At 44.8% G+C, this 18,935-nt stretch overlaps 1 long non-coding RNA gene across 1 annotated transcript; it reads left to right on the top strand.

The window, feature by feature from the left end:
- The first annotated feature begins 2,472 nt into the window (after positions 1 to 2,472).
- On the top strand, positions 2,473 to 17,362 carry LOC109314572. The gene is made up of 3 exons (XR_002102316.1): positions 2,473 to 2,534; positions 9,667 to 10,028; positions 15,665 to 17,362. It is a non-coding gene; the product is annotated as an uncharacterized LOC109314572 (long non-coding RNA).
- Positions 17,363 to 18,935: the final 1,573 nt, after the last annotated feature.

Here is an 18,935-nt window from a genome sequence, read left to right as displayed (position 1 = left end):
GTACTGTGCACAGGCGACCTGGCTCTGTCATGCCAGATCAGGTGTGTAGGCTGCTGCAGAGATAGATGGAGACATGATTCCCCTAACTGGGTACCTGTATGTATGTTGCACAAAGAAGGCAGGTACATTTTGCTCTCTGTGCAAAGGTAGAAGGATCCTTGTTCCTTCTTTAATCGCCCTTTTCGTGCCTAAATCAAGCACGCTTGCTTATGGATACTTTAGTCACAGACGCTTGTTCATATTTGTTTCAATGTATAGTTATCATTACCTGCTAAGTGGCACCCAATAGCAGAGGACCTGGCACATCTCTCCTTTGTCACCCTCCAACCACATTTTAGCTTCATTTTCAAAAATGCATTTGATATCAAAGCTCTTGTGCTCTGTTTGAGACATGTAAGTTAGATTAGAAATCCACCTGTCAGTCAGAGCTAATAATGGCACTCTCTGCATAAAGTATCATCTTTGTCAGGAGCTGTTATATCATGAATATGCATTTGGGAGAGAGTGAGCATGTTTTGTAGAGAGTATTTACGTTAGAAGGGCTCAGCCAAGGACTTAGTGTCCTAGATTGGAATATGCATGTTCAATGCAAAGCTGCACTTCAGCACAGGCACCTTGCTCATAAATGTGGGGGCTTCTCCTCGGCTGGCGTAAATTGGTGCAGCTGCTTTCTATGATTGTTTACATTAGCAGAGAACCTGTCCCAAGATCCTTTTTTAATTAAGATAAACATGAAGGCATTTGAATACAGGTAGCTTTGAAATTTGGCATTCTTTAAATCCTAGAATAAAAATGAAAGAGGTGGGTGTGTTATTTGCAAGATCCATTGTGAGCAAGTAGAAAGTGTTTCTTTGACTAGAAAGAAGGGATCAAAGATGACATGGAGATAACCCATGACTTTATAATATTTTCTTCAATCTCCTGCAAACAAAAAGAACACAGCCTACAGGTGCCTGTGTTTCTATTGCCCACTCACACATAGAGAAGAGCACCAGTCTCTGGAGAACTTTCCTCCCCTGTTTGCATGAGCAAGTATCTTACGTTTTACTGGCCCTTTAATAAGTAACCTCTAACCAGATCACATTTTAATTCTGATCCCATCCTTCGGGGAGCTTGCCATGTTCCTACTTTGATGCTCTCCACAAATGTTTTAAGTATACTCTGGAAAAGAAGGCACTTTGGGTAGATGTAATCTCTTTTATTCGACCAACTGAGTAGTTGGAAAAAAGCCTTTTGCAAGCTTTTGGGCCCAAGCACCATTCTTCAGGCATAGGGAGTCTCTGCTGTTCTGAGATCTCCAAGGAATGAAAGAAGCTGAAAGTGTGACAGGACCTCAGTGAGAATGTTTTCCTAATTTCCACCTATTTACAATGAGTAGAGAAGGGAGAGGAGGGGGAACAAGGGAGAAATAATGCCAAAGGTAAGCAAGGGAGGCTGTTGTAGTTGAGTTTTCCAAGGTAGAAGAGAGGCAGTTTGTGAAAAAGTAAATAACTGGAAATTAGGAAGACATTCTAATGTCTTCCTAAGGTAGAGAGGAAGAGTGGGGGAGGAAAGGGGGCGGGGGGGAATGTAAATGGTGAGGTCAGGAAGGTACCTGGTGAATCAGATGCCATGCAGTTTGTAATGTGTCATAAATCCAATGTCTATATTGAGTCCATGATTTATTTTTATTTTTTTTTGTATCCGGTAGGTTTATGATGTGAAGTTCATAGGCTCATCTATGAAAGGTGTTTTGTAAATTCCCTTTAAGGATTAGAACTGAGAGATCAAAGAGGAACTGCTTGTCTTGTGATAAGTGTGTTCTCTGGCCAGTTTGTTAATAAGGATACAACTAATCTTAGGGCAGGTCCTTGTGGGAACCCACTTGAAAGTTCTTTCCCATCTGATAGTGAAACACTGATATCTGTTCTTCAGGTGCAATGTTTCAACCAGTTCTGAATCCCACTAAGCCAGGGGTTTTCAACTTTTTCTCATTTGCAGACCCCTAAAAAATTTCTAATGGAGTTGTGGATGACTTTAAATTGTAAGTGTGAATATTTGCATACTTTTGATTGATAATAGTCATCTTTTGTGGACCCTCTTAGACATAATCTACAGACCTGCCCTCCCCCAGGGCTCTGCAGACCACAGGTTGAAAACCACTGCCCAAGGCTACATTTCCCTCAATGGCATGTGAGATGGTATCAAAATCTTTAATAAAGTTATCTCTTTATCATACTAAAACAAGTCTCTCATTGACTGTTCCTCCTTTATTGACCGAGCCAGTTATTCTGGCAAAGAAAGTAATGTAAATTGGTTTTGACACGATTTGTTCTTTACAATGCCATGTTTGCTTTTTTTAATCACTTTATTATTCTCCATCTGCTTATAAACTGTTTAATAGTTTATTCTAATATTCTGTGTGGTATGGAGGCTGATATACCTGTAATCTCCATGGATTCTTTTTCTCTCTGTTTAACAACAGGTCCTAAGTTTTTTCCTTCTCCAGTCTGCTGGGATCCTCTACCTCCTCCAAGTGTTCTCAGAGATGACAGGTAAAGTTTTAGAGATTGCTACGGCAGATAAGTTTACTTTGGAATTTCCAATATCCCCTCTCTCTTCTGTAGTGTTGTTCATACTCGGCGTTTTCTTTATTTGTATGGCTGATACGTACATTTCAAATAAACCCTTTGCTCTCCAAGAGCTGCTTGACTGTTCTTAAATACAGTCCAGAAAGGACACATGTATAAGTTTGGTTCAACACTTTAAGCAGCTGCAACATGCATGAAAAATCTTTGAAATTCCTCCCCCCACCCCACCCCCAACAGAAGCTCTTCTACTTATTCACAGTTGCATTTAAAAAATAGGCCTTGAAACATAGTATTGAGGACAGGAGGGTAGATGGGGAAGGGGGTGGGGTGGGGGAATGTCTTCCTAATTAAAGTAAAATCAATAAACTGTAGGATTTTTGTAAAACAAATTTTACCTTTATTTTATTTATTTATCCTTATTTTATTTTGTAATTGTGATCTTAACTTTTTTTTTGCCTTGAGATAAGTGCAATGGTAACTCCAGTTACTCAGTGCAGCTGCCCTCAGAGCTAATCAATGAATACTAAATTGGAGATTGTCTCTCGCTTTCAGCTCAGATTGGAGTTTTCTCCAAGAGATTGCAATTTTATTCTCTTCAGTCCTTTTTGGCTGTCTGTCAGCCACCTGGTTTATAAAGTCCACATCCATGCTTATCCCTCCCATCTTCTTCACAGCAACTAATAAATTTCCATTAATTCTCACAATACCGTTTTACAAATAGAAGGTGGAATCCTGTCATGGCTCAGTGTAGCAGAAGTCATCCCAGACTGAAATCAGAATTCAGGGTGTACCTGCACAGCATCCCAGGCAGAGACTGGGATCATACCTGGGCTAGCTTTAGCTGCCGTACCTCTTACCAACAGCACTGGGAGGGTTTGGTAGGACCCTGGTAAATACTTGAGCAGTTAATGCAAGCTGTGGTCACAGTATCTTGTCTATGCTGTTGTCAGTACCTGAACTAACTAGTTTATGGCTGGCATAGCTACGTCTCCACAAACTGCAGTTGCACTCCTAGATTGCAGTGTAAATAGTCCTCCAGTTCTGTGCTCAAATTACCTCCTTCTTGCCAGGTTTTTAGATCACTGCAAAGCATTCAGGGATTTTTGCCACGAACAAAGACTTACAAATGCATTCCCATATTCCATATTTGGACCGATGCCTGTTATACTAACCAACAGCATCTCATCCATTCCTTGGGCCACCTGTCTATACCTGCTTGCTGCTTCTTAAACTTGGATTTCAATCATTTTATGGCAAGAGAATACCTTTATACATATATGTCTGCATAATGCCTAGCAGCGTAACGGGGTCCTGGTCTGACTCAGGCTTCTATGTGCTACCACAATGTAGACAAAGTGCATTGCAAACACAGTAGAAGAAACTGTCACATCACAGTCATGGGTAACAAAAGGCACACTTGAGGAATGTAGGACATGTTCCACCAGGCAAAATAGCAGAGACAAGGCTTAGACCTCAACACTCCTGTATTTCTGTCCTATGCCGACTCTGCTACACAACAGTTGTTCATGGAGCCTGAAGAAGTTGGACAGTTCATCCAAAAGGTTATCTGTGTCGACATCAGAATAAAAGCTCACATGACAGAACTTACATAAAAATATTCAGGAAGCAATTAAACAGTCCTAGATTTTTTCTAGTTATTTTTAGCATTGCAATTGAGTTTGAGGGAAAGCTCAGAGGTTCTCCCCCTCCCCTATTCCTTTTTCTATTATGCGTCTTTCCAGTTTTCATGTGATCGTGTCTGTGAGAAATTCATCCCTCCAGCAAGTAATAGGAAACTCTGAGATAATGAAGACTGCAGCTCCAGATAAAGCATCTCCAGGAATGAATTAGCCCTAAATGGTATTGTTCTTTTCTTCTAACTTCATGTTGATATGCAAGTAAAAACCAAAGAACCAAACACCCTGCAGGTTCACAAATCCACTGCACGCTAAAAATTTCCAAGCCATAAAATATTGTATCCCTCAGGTAGAAAACTAAGGAGCCACTTTTTTTTTATTTTCCCTGCCCAGATTTGTTCTTGTAATGGGGAAACCTGCTGTGATGACATTCTCATCTCAGCAGTCTGTTTGTCATGGTGAATCTTCATTCTCTTGCAGCCTTAATGGCAACGGAAAAAAAGAAAGCAATAATGGTCAGTTTCAAGCCTACACTTTTGTTCCTGCCTTTGCTGCATCTTTATTTTCTCATGTTCCCTAGCATTGCCACAGCCAAGAATAAAAAAAAAATCTGCCTCTTAGTATGAATGGTCTGCATCATCTCTCCTTATTAACTGGCAGTTGAGACTGGCCTCCACTGTACCCAGTGTATGTCTAGGAGCTGCTGCTTTATCTTTAAGAGAATGTGCTAAGCACGGCTGCATTGTCTGTCTTAAAATGGCACACAGGGATTTGGCTACAGAAATGCCATTGATTTAATGGGAAGAATGATGTTAAATCCTTTCACTGTGAAAAGACTTAGAAGACATCTGTGAGAACACAGCAGAGAATGGGTTTATCTGTATGCTGCTTATGCTCCATAGCATATCATCTCCTCTACAGGCTGGAGTCACGGACTAGAATCTCCTCTATTGCCCGCAGACTTCGATATGTATGTTGTAGATCACCTGAAGAGATGTCGCATGCACAGAGGGCCTTTGTCTGAATGCAGCCATCCTCCCTAGTGCATCCACATGAGCCTGCACATGCCTCTTGAAAAGCATCTCAAAATCCTTTGAGATGCTACAAGATACATGCCAGGAACAAAAAACCATTCCCTGTGCTGCATATTTGCAACAGAGGGAGGGAGGGGGTGCAAAATTTGAGACCTGGAGATGCAGGTATCAAAAAATACCCCAGGGGAAGGCAGGACAGGGCATGGTCCTTGGCCATGCCGTGAGGCAACCAGAAGCTTGGGTCCTCCACAGAGCCAATCTGATCTCTATGGCTGGCCCTTGCCCTGCTGCTGAAGCACGCTGCCTGCCCGTGCAGGGCGAGCAGCAGTTCAGAGCAAGCAACAGTTCAGGCTGCGGAGATCTAGACCCAGGCTCTGTGATAGGTAAGTAGGGGGTGGGGGGAGCCATGGGGGGACCCCACCCAGCCCCAGCTCCCCGATTGCCCCCCCACACCTGGCCCCAGCATCCCTGCATGGCCTCATTGCACTGCCCCCCTGTCCAGCACGGGACAGTGGGGATTGGCCCTGGCTGCCTGGCACCCATGCTGCTTCTGCCACATCATGGGGGTGCCACCTGGTTTCATGGGGCGCCACTCACTGTTGGGCACCTTGGGGCCACTCAGACTGAGCAGCGTTGAGCCCCGGGTGACAGCCACAGTGGCCCCGAGCTTCCTGACAGTGTCTTGCTGATCTGGGCTGCACCCCCGCAATGTGGCAGTGGCAGCGCGGGTACCAGGCAGTTGGGGCCTCACACCGCGTGGGGGCAGGGGCTGTGCCATGAGGTCCCGAGTGGCCCTGACAGCCACTGCTGCAATCCGTGAGTGCGGGAACGCTGGGGCAGGCGAAGGGATGCGTGAGGGCTGGGGCCAGGTGGGGGAGCAATCAGGGAGGCTGGAGGGGTGACCAGGAAGCTGGGACTGGGGGGGTGGCCCACTCAGAGCTGACTCCTGAGACCCAGCTGGAGGTGGCTGACCTGGTCCCAAGTGGCCAGGAGGACATGATTTGACAGTTCAAAGCATGCCACCACACTAAGAACATCTTCCGGGCGATAGCTACCCAGATGGCTGGGCGGTGGCACACATGGCAGTAGTGCCGCACAAAGGCCAAATGTGCAGCCACAGCCCACTGGCAGCTGGCCCAGAGGTGCAGATGCCTCTAATGGCCATACTGCCATCTGGATTTGGCAGTCATGCAGCCTTGGGGCCACGTGCTGTTGCAGGTGGCAGCCAGTCACAGCCAGGCAGCAGCCCCCACTGCCAGACTGCTGCAGTGGGTAGAGGGTGCAGGGAACTCTCAGGGCTGCTTCAGCAGTCCAGCTGGCACAAGGGGTAGTGTCCCCAGGTACCATTTGGCTAGGCCTCAGAAGCGCCTATCTATTTGTACACCCTATTAGAGTGGGCCTTAAGGCCCACCTGGCTAACTAGTAGCCCCTTGTGGGGCTAGTGAATGAGTGGTACACCCCAGAAGCTCCTGAAAGTGTGTAGTCCTGAGCTACTTGCCAGGGCAGCTTTTTATACTGCTGAGGCCAGCACAAGGCAGGTTTTTATATGGCTGGGGACAGCACAGGTGCTGGCTGCAGCCTCTAGCTCCCCCTGGCTGCAGATCAAGGAGAAGCCAGGCAGGATTATTTTGCCCTAAGTGGTACAATTTGCCCTAAAGCAAAATGCATGTCCAGGCATGTGTGCTGAGGCAAAAAGCCTCAGCTCAAATTTGTGCCGCTTCTATTTGAGCTGCTGCAATTGCATGTACCTGCATGTGTGGACGTGCCCCTAGAGTACACCAGTATTTGCCTGCAGTAGTTATTGTAGTGTCTCACCACTATGATGGGAGAGCAAGAACTAGCCTGTTTAACTTGAGCAAACAGTTTCCACACAACATGCTGCTGGCTGACATGTTCCTTGGTGTAACTTACCCTGGAATAGTTTTACCCCTGCTTTTGTGCAACACTAATTCCAATAGATCTGATGAAGTTACATCAGTGTCAGAGTTTGTCATGTGTCTCCTTGCTGTTTACACCTGTATAAATGCTGATTAGTCCAGTGCATACATGTCTTTCCAGGCCCTGAGCTGTTATGATGTTTTCCCCTCTTCTTCCCCTCCCCTAGCACTAAAATAAGCTTTGCTGCTCTTACAATGTGCAAATATCCCATTTCTTCTAGAGACCCCCCAATACAACCTCCAAGGCAAAGCTAGCTATCTGCTCAACAGAGGAATTTTTGGAGTTGATTTATTCACGCTCCTGGTAACATGTGGTCACATTATTATAGTTCTGCACCATTCCTGTACAGCTTTCCTTGTGCAGAAGCCTCAGCTGGCAGATACTGGATAGCTGAAGGCAGTTTGAACAGAAGCAGGATATTGTAAATAGTTGGCACTACAAAGCCAGACCCAGTTAGTGGATTGTTAAGTGTTTCAAAATTTCATCCTGGGCTTTTTGCTCCAGTTTGTTCTTCATTTACATTAGTAAGTAGCTTTCACTTTCACCCAAAAGCTGTGCTACTTTTCTTCTTTCTTCAGGATGCCAGATAATAGCTTCCTTTTTTCTTCCATCCAGCAGCTTGATTTGCATTGGATACAACAGTTCAATGAATATATGGGACAGTAATCCATGACTGCATCCCTGAAGTCAACTGTATGCAGCGCGGGGATTCACACTCAGGATCTTTGCCAAGCACAAAGACCAAGAGCCTGTGAGCCTGTGGTACTGTTGTTTCACGTGTGTGTGTGTGTGCACACATTCACACATGCACACTCGTACACATATATCCCAGGTTGGAAACTCCTAGTCTGGGGTGATCTATAATGGTCACTGTGCCTTTTTCCATGTGACCGAGTCTAGGTTGGATAAAGGAGGAGCTCGTTTCCTAATACAGGCTAAATGACTACCTCAGAGTGGCAAAAAGCAGCAGTGAGGCACACATTTAGGTCCCATTAAAACTCTCTGGTCTGCCTAACTGCCAGAGCTGGTTACAAGCTGAGTGGATGGGGTTTGAGTCTTGGGATGTTCTGAGGTTCAACAGGGTCATGGGCTGGCTGCATCCAAAGAGACTGAAATAAAAGACTTCCCAGCTTAGGCTTTCTGTGCAAACAGAATGCAAGAAAGATGCATTCACCTGGCAGGGCTGTAAGAGTCTTTGAAGGTGGGGAAGGTGGGATGGCTGCTTGTCAGATGGGAAGCAAAGGGGAGATCAGATTTAAGGTAGGTGCCGTGTCAGCGGGTAGAGCCAGAGTTGTTACTAGTGTTGTTGAGAAGTTATGTCATAAGCAACAAAAAATAAAATAAAAAAGGGACAGGAAGAATTTAGCAGTGGCTAGTTGCTATGCAGGGGTTAAAAGAAAAGAACTAGTCAAATAATGGCGAACAGAAAAGCCCTAGTATTGCCACCAAAGTCATCAACATCCCATTGAAACCTCCTGTGATACAGACACTTGGCTAGGACACTTGACTAAAATGGTATAGTCGGGGATGATCCTTCTGTGAGCAGAGGGTTGGACTTGATAACTATTAGGGCCCTTCTCACTCTCCTGTTCTATGATTTGATGAATGCAATGGCTTAGTATTGGGCCAACTGTGCATTCATTCTATCCCTTTATATGATATACTGTCTGGATTTCAACACATCAGGCACGGAGTTATCTACCAACTGCAATCATATGGCTGGGTCACAGTATCCTGGCATGATTTCCTACATTCAGCTAAGCACTCTTCCATTATGTGCTCAGATGCCATATAGTATAGCTACCCAAACACCTCTTCAGGGGAAGCCTTTCCAGGACTGCTAGATACCCTGCTGCAGTAAGAACTACCCAAATTTTAAGATCAGAAAAATATTTATGGCACGTGGGGAGGAGGTTTGAGGGGAGGTTGTTGTTTGTTTGGTTTTTCATTTTGTTTTTTGCTAAAGTGCAGCACTGAAATCGCTTTATGGGTTTCTTAGACACTTGACTACTCCCTTGGAGAGTAACCCCCCAGTTGCTGTGACACGTAAAACCAGCATCTGCTCCTGACACTTAAAACCAGTATCCGTTCCCCATTTGACTGCTAAAACCAGGATTTCCAAAGGGGATTTAAGAGTTAGCTGTCCAAATCCCTTTGACTTTAAAAAGGATATGAGTGCCTAACTCCCTTACACTCCTTTGAAAAACCCCAGGCCTGGGTCGCATCATTTCCTATGCATGCTTTACCAGACTCAGTCATGAAATTGCTCAAGTGAGCAACTTGGAAATCCTGCTGCTCAGTGAACAGGAATCAGCTTGACTGCTCTTTTCATTCTTCTTAGTGCTAAAAATGTGTTGTTAATTGCAAAAGCGATACAACTAAAAGTGCTAATGGGAGATTATTCTAGCTTTAAAATGTCAATGTGCTTGATGGAGTTTTATTCAGGAGCAAATGCCTCAATTAATTTTTTCTAACATCTGTTTACAGTAAAGTATAAGAAGAATTGAACCTTGTATCAGCAGTCTAGAATGACTGGAAAACTTGGAGCTTTTTTCTCCCAAAGGCAGCTCTTTTACGGCTGCCTGTAACCTATTAACCACATCAGTGGGCTCACAGAAGGCTTATAGAAGAGCAGGAGCCAGAGGACAACACTGACTGGCTCTAGTCATAAATAAAGTCAGCTTCCTATCTTAGGCTCAGCTGTCACTTCTGAAGGTGCAACATATGGGAAGCTAAAGCTCATGCTGAACAACTAGGAAGGTGGAAGACTGAGCAACTAAAGAGCTTAACAAGACCATCTCCCCCCACAATGGAAACAAGATTGTTCAGGCATTTATTATACTGTTAAGGTGGGTAATGTAGCTTCTTAAGTAAATCCATCTATTTTGTGGATCAAGTCATGTTACATGAACCAGAAACCAGAGCGCAGTGACACTATTCTGCTGGAGTTGCTGGGGATTTGTTTAATTTGCAGTGGAGAATGTAAGCTGCCACTACCGTGCTTGGGATATAGATACAGCAAGCTGTGCAATGCAAGGGTCATATTCTGCCACCCATCCTTACACTGAGTGATGTGTTATTCTGCATCCAATCACACTGATATCAGATGGTCATTCTGGGACTTCTTGCAAAGCTAGCAGTCTTCCACAACCCAGGGAGCAACACTGTTGTCTAACAGTGTTCAGCATCAAATTTCCTCTCATCTGTTCACTCCTTAACACGAGCGAGGCTAAACTGTGCAGGTAGTAAGTATAAGGGCTAAAAGAGGCAATGAATGCTATGAAAGTGCATATGCTATGAAGCAACCTTGATTTCCGTTCTCAGGGTCAGATGGCTAAAGCACCAAAGAGTTGTACAAAAGGGGTGGGCAGGTATCCTCCCTGACACTCACGCACCCTCAGGTGGTGAAGACAGTTGTTCACCATCTGCTGTACTTGCCACCACCTCCTCCCACACTGGAGTTAGGAGGACTAAGGAAAGAGGGCTGAACAGTGCACAGTTCCCATCACTGAAACTCCTGTCGCTGGCATAACTTAGAGCAGCTGATAACAGTTTTGTGGCCAATCCAGGATCAAGGGGCACAAAGTTGGCTTAAAGAGACATTTCTTCCCAGCCCTATTCTTTTCAGTTCTTCTAGGTGCACTAGAGAATGTAATCATCATCGGAGGGAGTGATTCGGAGATGAGGAGCACTGACTTGATAGGCTAGAACAGGTCAGCAACCCCTGGCACGCAAGGCCATTTTGCTTGGCACACCACCACCAGCCTGGGCTCTAGTCAGCTGCTGCCAGCCATGGAGCCCAGGCTGCTCCCAGCAGGCAGCTGGGAGGCTGCAAGCCCTGAGGCGAGCAGACCAGGCTCCGTGGGCTGGCTGCAGCTGGGAGACTGCAAACAGCTGCTCGGGGCTCTGACATGTCGGCACTCTGGCACCTTCCAGGGTAGACGCTGTGGGGGGTTTTCGGCACTCCGGCCAAAGAAGGTTGCCTACCCCGGGCTAGAACCACCCGCTATGCTGAGTGTTGACACTGCAGTCCAAGGCTGTGTCTGCAGTTTATGTAGACACACCTGAGCTAGCTTTAAACTAGCTAGTGCTGGTACTGATGACCATGTTCAGCACAGCATTTGGATGCAAAACAAGCCCATGAACCTGAGTGAATTGCTAGGCTGGAAACAGTGCTGCCACAGTCACATGCTTTTCAGTCCGTGAGTTTAAAGCTAACTTGGCTTTGCCTGTGTGGGCTGCAGTAATGGCTCTGGGCTGCATGAAGACAGGCCCTTTGTCAAGCAAGCCTGGAGAAGTCACAACCTCTATGTTCCTCTCTCTAATCATCTCCTTTAATCCTCATCCTTAAATGAGGAGAATTGTACTTAAGGCATGGACGGCTTTGGATTGATTGATGCCAGAAGTGCAAAGTATTACTGTTATTATATCAATGTGGTCAAAGCAATGCTGTGCTTGGGCCTCAAAGCTCATGAGCCTGGAGCCAGCATATTGCATCAATCAGAGAGAGAGATGTGGGGCAGCCAGAAGGTTGAGAACCAGATAGAACAAGTACAGGCACATTTGCATCTTGGGATTTGTATCCATCTGTCTCCGGTCTGGATGTGAACAGAGAACTACTGATTTTTTTTTTCCATATCCCCTCAGCACTTACAAGGCTTATGGGGCCTAGTTTTGACATGTGTAGGCACATTTAGTAGCACCTCATTGAATGCCTAGGTGCGAGTAGGGTCTTACTTGGTGGGGTGCTAGAATCTGCCTCTACAATGAGCTAGTGGCAAGACCAATGGGGATATTTATTGGGAAGATTAGGATGGTCATTGGCAGCCACACAATTCATCAGAGGAGACCGCTGATCTAATGACAAAAAGAAATACTTTCCTCTTTATTCATTTTGCCCTTGAGACAGTATGGAGCTCTAATGAACCGCGTGCTGTAGAACATGGCATTATCTTTGATAGCGCTCAGTCAGGGTTATAATAATAAGTAATATAGGAACCTGGAATGGAAATGATGTTCCTATAATGGAGAAAAGGGCCATTATAGCAAATTTTTTTTAATCTTCACTTTCTGCTGGGAAAATAATTTACAAACCTTGATCTTTTCCCTTTGCCAAGTGTTTTTGCTCATAACAACATTCACAAAATAAAAAACCCCCACAGGGATGTGGCTTGCATATTACATGTTTTGGGCATACGTTTCACTTGAGAACTCCAGGATGTTACACTACAATTGCCTCGTGAATGCTTTGTATTTGCCTGTTTTGTATTTGTGTTGGGGCTACATTTTTAAAGAAGGCTTTTAGTTGTAGCATAATAGGAATAAATATTAAGCTCATAGTTACTACCTTCTGTGACTGAAGAATGTACACCGGTTGTTGTTGTTACCACATGCTCTAAAATAGGTGTTGATGTTTAAAATTCACTTAAAAGCCAACTGTTACTGACACAGCCAGACTCAAGGAAGCATTCAAGTGTAGAGCTGACTAAAAATACGGGAATCTGGATTGAAGCTGGTGACGTTAGCACAGATGTCTATATGTCTGCAGCAATGATAATTAGACAACAGTAGTATATTTTCAAAGTGATGCTCTTTCTTGCTGCACCTCTGGAGGTGAATGTATAATATATAATAGCATTGGTCTAACTTATTGCAAGCAACATAGTCAAGCAATTTGCCCTGATGCATCGTCTTTATGCCCTGTTCAGGTGAAATGCTTAAATGCCTGTCCTTAAGCACTGGAGTCTTTCTCCTGAAGTCAGGAAAGGGGCGGGGGCACAGTCTGGTGATTTAAAGCACTCGTTTGAGGCTTAGAAGGTCTTGGTTTGGTGTGTGGCCCTGCCACAGATTTCCTTTGCGACTGTGAACAAGTTATTACACTTCTTCAGTTTGATAGAGGTGTTAAATAGGGATGTGCAAAGTGGTCCCTATTCAATTCGGATTTGGTTTTGGCCCAAATCAGGGACAGTGATTCGATCTGTTGATTCAGATCGCTGTCCCCAATTCAATTCAGCCAAATCCGAATCTGATGATTCAATGCTGATTCAGTGAATCAGCAATTTGGACATAGACACAGCTTTAAAAGTTTTTTTTTCTATATACCTCGAGGTACCAGGTGTGACTTGTGATCACTGCGATGTTGGGGCAGATGGAGCATACCACAGCAGTGCAGGGGGCTTTCCAGCATACTCGGCAGCAGACCCATAAGTGGACCGGAAGTACTTCTGGTCCCCTTCTGGGTCTGCCGGGCCCAACCGCCCCGACTGGCCTCAGGGGGACCCTGGGTCCCCATCCCAACCAGTCCCAGGACCAGTCACTAAGCCAGGGGTCCAGGGGGCCCTCCCAGCATGCTCCCTGGTGGACCTGGAAAAGCTTCTTGTCCACTTCCGGGTCTGCTGCCGAACACACTGGAGACCCCCCCGTGCTTCTGTGGGACACTCCATGCGCCCCAGCATCGCAGCATTCACAAGCCCCTGCTACGTAGAGGTATGTAGAAAAAACACTTAAAGCTGTCTCTGTCCGAATCACCGAATCTGTCCAAATCTCTCCGAATCAATTCAAAGAGATTAAAGGATCCTCTAATTCGATTCAAATTGAGATATTAGGGCACCGAACTGAGCCAAATCTCCGCCAAATTGAATCAGGGACCAAATCTTCACACAGCCTTACTGTCAAACTACTTTAGATCCAAGGCCAGATCAAGACCAGGAAGAGCATCCTAGTCCAGATCTCAACCCACTTCCAGCAGCAGGGAGAGAGGCAGCATTAATCACCACAGTTCCCTGAGCTACAGGGATTATATATCCATTCCTCGCCTGGCACCTAACATGGGAGCTCCTTGTCTCTCGACTCTTTGTCTTCAAAATGAGTTAAAGATACCAGCTGTTAAAGGAGGGGCTCAGTTGCTGGCAGAAATAAAAGTTCCTGCTGCTGCTTCTGTGTAATAAGGGAAAAGCTGGCTTGGCTAGATGCAAAATGGTAAGAAAATTTTCCATGTACTCACCAGAACTGTGTATTGAACTACGAAGCTCAATGAGAAATCACAATCCTCTGCTGTTTCTCATCTCATCAGAAGCATTTATGTTTGGTATTGAGTATTATGAGCATGGAGCTGTGTATTGAGAGTCTGTAGACTGCTGTATAAATGCAGAAGTAAGCATACCCTGGGGATGGATTTGACTTGAACTCTCTTTTGAGTACCATCTATAAGGAATTCTATAGTAAGCTACTGGTTTTTCCTAATCCTAAATCATTCCTTCCACTGGGCATTTCAAGAGGCAAAGCTAGTTGTCAGTGATAAAGGGCCCTTGTACCCTTTGAAACATTTGTAGCATTTCTGCTTCAAATTGGTAGATGAATCAGTTGGGATGAAATAAGAATTGACTCAAACCTTTCTCCGTCCCTAGAACTAAAGTTGATTCCAACCTTTTTCTGATGTTTATTTAACTTGTTTCGTGTTCCTCTTTGTTCTCATCAGAAATGGGCCAGCCCTCCCCAAAGCTTGTGAATGTTTTGATGCAGTGTTTTGTTTGGCTTGCATCAAATTGCAGGACCAGAAACAGATGTTGTAAATTCCTAGGGGAGAGACTCTTCTTGTGGGATTTCCAACCTGCCTGGAAGCACAAAGTGTTGGAAAGAACACAAGAAACCCTGTTCCTCATTCAATTTCCAAGTTTGTTTTTGAAAACCAAATGGATTCAAGTAACTTGGATCAAGGTTATAAGTAGCATCCAAAAGCAAAGGGAGAGACTTAATCAGTCACACATGAGGAAAAGCATGTGACACAGCCTCACCCACTCTCAGATGAACCTTTGGGCTCCTTAGCTATTTACAGAATCAATTCAAGGCCCCTCTTGTCCCAGCCTAGCTTAGAAACATGGTCTCACCTGGCTTCCCTGACTCCTACTCCAAGCTCTCTCAGCCCCTTCGTTCTGAGCAAAGTGAATGCATGTAGTGCCTTCTCCTGTGCCGCATGATGCATTTCCAACACCCCTTCCTTTATCACTGTCCTCTTGTTTTTAGCTGGAAGCATATTTTCCTTCTATGTCTGGGATTTTTGACTTCTCCCTCTGTTTTCCGTTTAATTCTGTAAAGTACATTGTGGTATGGTTTGCATGAACGGCTTCAGAGAAGCTGCTGTGCTGCCTCCTCTAAGCTACAGACTCCTCCGTCTCAGTATGCCGTTCCTCAGCAGACCAGTTTGGAGACGGAGCTCAGCTGGTACAGTTGTTCTGTATAGGTTTACAACACTGCTAAGGCTGCCTGATGTATTGGCCATTTTTATCCCTCACTTTTCCACAAGTTGGTGCCAACAATGATTCTAGTGATTGACTGGCTCAGCTTGTTCCATGGTAATTTCAATCCATTTGGAGAGCTGAAAATTGTCAGTTGCTACCATTGTAGCTTTCCTCCGTCTGCAAGTCATTATCAATTTATATTAATTAAGATAACGTATAACAAATTGCTGTTTTCTCATATTTTGCAGATCACAAACAGCTTCTCAAAAGCTAATGACAGATACTACACAGCAACAAATAGGAAGGGAAAACACTTTGCTCACGGAATTAGTGTTAGAGAGTTCACAAGAGGACACATGGAAGAAAGACCACAGGGGAAAGAAAGAAACAAGGAAAAAAGAAAGCATAAGCCTCATCTAATACCGCTGCTTCAATTTAAAATAGCTAAGTAAGGCTAGGAACAGATGCTGTAATGGTTCCTGTACAAAGTGTGCCTGCGTTTGTCCTGAGGCAGAAATATCTTGGGATTGGCATGAATTTTACATATCACCCTTCTAATCGGCGTTTACTGATTGGCTGAATGCATCATGGCTTTCCTGCCATTGAGTCAATGATGCAATCCCAAGATAACCGTTCAGGCTCACCACTTTACAATGTCCTGGGAAAGTATTAGTACTACTTATCCCATGAACCTTTGTAGGATTTATACTGACACAATGGACACAAACATCTGAATGATTGCACTTTGTCCCAGAATAAAATGGCTTGTCCCAGGACAAATGTGACTTCTGTTTGTAGCCTAAAACACTTCAGTGATATCCAAAGGAGCTTTGAAAGGAGGGTTCATTTCTGACTGTATCTTCTGCAAGGTATTATTGCTATCTTCCTTGTTCACTGGGAAGCAATTTCCAAAGCAAGAGAAAACCACACATGCCAAAATGCTATTCTTCATTAGCTTTCACACAGACAGTTAGTGTGAAGAGGAATGTAACACATGTTCTGGTAATAATTTAATTAGTATTGAGTCCCTGCCTATTAGCAAACAGAATCCACACTGAGTTTACTTACCCTTCTGACAACTGCACATAAAATTAACAGCTCCCATAATAAGACTATTTGGGTTTGGGGGAAGACTTTGCACCACCACAGCACCTTACCACTAGCAAATCATTCTTTCACTATCTTTCCTGGAAACAAGACTCCGTGTTCCTTTCCATCAGATGAGATGTTAGTATAGGCAAAGGCCAAAGCTTACTAATGCAGCTCATAAGTCAGCCCACGGTTACTGACAAGACCAGAAATAATGCCCCTTTGCATATTAGCTGGTAGAACTGACTATTGGTGGACTCAGCACCTTTCCATCAATGGTAACCACCATTCCACTGTCGTGATGGGTTTCCTCGTCCTGAGGATCTCCTGAGTCACTGGAATCTCTGTTATGTAACATGTATAGCTGGGAGCATGGTGTAGGCTGAGTTGCATATTTAATCTTCAGTGCAGGGATTACAATGGACAGTTAATGTTTCTGATCAAAAATAAAATTTTAAAATACCGCCCCCCCCATGAATCTCTCAAAAAATTATGTAATGATCATACTCGTACATCTTTGTGCAAAGCCATAATTCCATTTCTCTGTGGTTTTTTCCCTGAAGAGGGAAGGGAACACAAACCAGCTGCCAATAAACAAATGAAAATATATTTTTAAAAGATCTGCCTAATTAGATCTGATTGACAGCGTCTGCTTAAGAGAGTAAGCGGGCTGCAACGTTAGCACTGAGCTCCACTGGCAGCAAGGCATGGAAGGAATTATGGAAAGCGGAGACTGGCAGCCTGCACGGTGTGCCCCTGGTCTCATAGCTAGAAGCACTGAAACTGCACTAAATCAACAAAAACATTGGAGAGGCGAGACAGAGGAAAGTCTGTCACTGAAAATGAGGGGAAAATGACGTTTAAAATGATATTAGTTTAACATCCCAATTAGTTCAGACATGTAATTTAGACCAACTGGAACAAATGTACACTGAAATTAGTGACATTACAGCATGTAATTATGAATAGGAACCATCACACCTGAAATCCAACTGTCCCTTCACCAATATTAGAGACGCTGCAAGAGTTATTTATCAGGGTGATGTAATGTCCTGCAAAGATTCCCTCCCCTTTCCTGATTTACAATAGAGGAATATTTGAGAGAGAGCGAGTTTTGCATAGGGAACTTCTTGGGTTGTGCTCAAAAAGCTGCATGTAAAGCAGGATCTATATTAAGCCTCACTTTGCAGTGGAAAGCATATGAACAGACTGATGCCACATTGATTCTGGGGCTCTGCATGGACACAGCGGCTGGCATGTGTATACGAGGTGTAGGATTAATTAGCATTAACCAGTTCTAGGTAGCCCTCCAGCAGCACATTGTGTAGTTGATAAAGATATTCTCAAACTCTAGTCTTCAGAGAATTCACTGGCAGTTTCAATAAAGGTGGTTGGGCATGTGGTATTGCCTGGATCCTGTTTTTTACGCTTATCTGATAAATAATATTGGCAGCGCAGACATGTCCTCTGAAGGCCACAGGATGGAGTGCCTGAGTGAAGCTACATGTGGGCTACACCCCAGCATGGATGGAATATAGCTCTGCTGGTGGTACTGGATGCATGCCGATAAACACTCCTAAGAGAGCAAGCTTATTACCACTTCCCTAGTGCTGCCCTCACCCTGTTTAGGGGTACAGCACATGTGGAGTAGGCATGGCTGCTTCACTGTGGTTCTCCCTAGCATGGTTCTTTGACAGGCCCTAATTGCAATATCTATCTAATAGTTGAAAATGTCTGCTCCAGGGAATTCAGAACCTGGAATAGTGAGCGTGGGAGAGAGACACCTTTCTTAATATTACTTTTCTGTGAAGGTATTTGATGCATTTTCTACAGGGTAGCATGGGTAGGAGAGATGATGATCTGTCTAATCATGAAAGTGAGGGTTCATCAATAGAATGGCTTATTCATTATTTGCTTTACTGTAGTGCTTAAAAGTCCTGTTCATGGAGCAATCCCTGCCCCCCCCCCTAAAAAAATGGTCCCTGATGTAAAGAACATGCACTGTAGGTGTAAGGCAATAAACAACAAGCAAATAAATGGAGTCCAGTGTTAACCCTCTCATAGTCAACATGGGAGCAAGTGGCTGCAGCAGGCAAACAGGCTAGCTGTTGTAGGGATTGTGAATGCTGCGTGTCCCTGGAGGCTGGGGACGGTGGAGGCGGATGTGGGAGCATGGCGGCAGTAAGTGGGGAGCTCCCACAGGCGGCTGCAGTGCTGTCGGCATCAGGGCAGAGGGGGTGGTGAGTGCTGGCAGGCGGTTGGCAACCACCCGCAGATGCTGCTGGCAGTATCAGTGGCAGCCAGCGGCAATCGCAGATGCTGCCAGTGGTGTCAAGGGCAAGGGTGGGGCGGCAATGAGCGGCGACCACCTGCAGGCGCCGTCAGCAGTGTCTTTTCACAGGGGGTGCACCGCCATGCTCAGGGGGTGCA

Source organism: Crocodylus porosus, unplaced genomic scaffold (assembly GCF_001723895.1).
Source record: "Crocodylus porosus isolate Cpor-Errol unplaced genomic scaffold, CroPor_comp1, whole genome shotgun sequence".
Lineage (NCBI taxonomy): Eukaryota > Metazoa > Chordata > Crocodylia > Crocodylidae > Crocodylus > Crocodylus porosus.
The sequence above is the reverse complement of the archived record's forward strand: the minus strand, read 5'-3'. Positions and strand labels throughout refer to the sequence as shown.